The sequence below is a fragment of the Mandrillus leucophaeus genome, unplaced genomic scaffold, assembly GCF_000951045.1.
Source record: "Mandrillus leucophaeus isolate KB7577 unplaced genomic scaffold, Mleu.le_1.0 Scaffold772, whole genome shotgun sequence".
Classification (NCBI taxonomy): Eukaryota; Metazoa; Chordata; class Mammalia; order Primates; family Cercopithecidae; genus Mandrillus; species Mandrillus leucophaeus.
Window position 1 is genome coordinate 169,255 of NW_012108386.1, and position 1,335 is coordinate 170,589.

The window sequence follows — 1,335 nt, forward strand, 5'->3', positions numbered from 1 at the left end:
ACGAAGTCAGGAGATTGAGACCATCCTGGCTAACATGGTGAAACCCTGTCTCTACTAAAAATACAAAAAATTAGCCAGGCATGGTGGCAGGCACCTGTAGTCCCAGCTACGCGGGAGGCTGAGGCAGGAGAATGGCGGGAACCCGGGAGGTGGAGCTTGCAGTGAGCCAAGACCATGCCACAGGACTCCAGCCTGGGCAACAGAGCGAGACTCCGTCTCAAAAAAAAAAAAATAATTTTTTTTCTGTCTGACTAAGTGATTTGAAGAGCTAGACCTCAAGCTCTGAAATTCTTTCTTTAGCTTGATCTATTCTGCTACTGATGCTTCTAATGTTATTGTAGAATTCTTGAAGTGAATCTTTCCGTTTCAGAAGTTCAGTTTGGTTTTCTTTCTTCTTTTTTTTTTTTTGTTTGAGACAGAGTCTTGCTTTGTTGCCCAGGCTGGAGTGCAGTGGTACGATATCAGCTCACTGCAACCTCCACACCCCGGGTTCAAGTGATTCTCCTGCCTCAGCCTCCCGAGTAGCTGGGATTACAGATGTGTGCCACCATGCCTGGCTAGTTTTTGTATTTTAGCCTAGACAGGGTTTCATCACGTTGGCCAGGCAGATCTCAAACTCCTGACTTCAAGTAATCCGCCTGCCTCGGCTTTCCAAAGTGCTGGGATTACAGGTATGAGCTATCCCACCCGGCCGGTTCTTTCTTAAAATGGCTATTTAATCTGTCAGCTCTTGGATTGTTTTACTGGATTCCTTGGATTCAACTTTCTCTTTGATCCCATTGAGCTTCCTTGCCATCCAGATCTTGAATTTTATTTCCATCGTTTCAGTCATCTCAACCTGGCTAAGAACCATTTCTGGGGGACTAGTGTGTTTGTTTGTAGGTAAGGGGGCACACTGGCTTTTTGAGTTGCCAGAGTTTTTGCATTGATTCTTTTTCATGTGTAAGGGTTAGTGTTCCTTTAACTTGATGTAAGTTGAGTATAGTCAGTTGGCTTCATTTTAGGGTGTTTTCAGAGGGTCAGGAGTATGTACAGAATGCGTATTTGTTGCTTAATCTTTGTCTTAGTTTTCACAGGTGCTGTATACTGGCAAAATACTTTTGTGCTGTATTTTCAGCTGTGATCCAGTAGGTGGCACTTAAAAGTGTTAGCCAGTGGATAGGCAGATAGGCTGTTTCTCAGCTGCACAGCTCTTTTGTGTTTTCCTCAAGTTAGCAGGAGTGCTCTGTAGTGGGTGGGGGAGAGATGACTCCCTCACTTTGTCCACTCCTGAGCCTTGAAAGAGCCCCCTCTGATCACTGGCTCCATGCCTGTATTTCTTTTATTAGGTGTTCT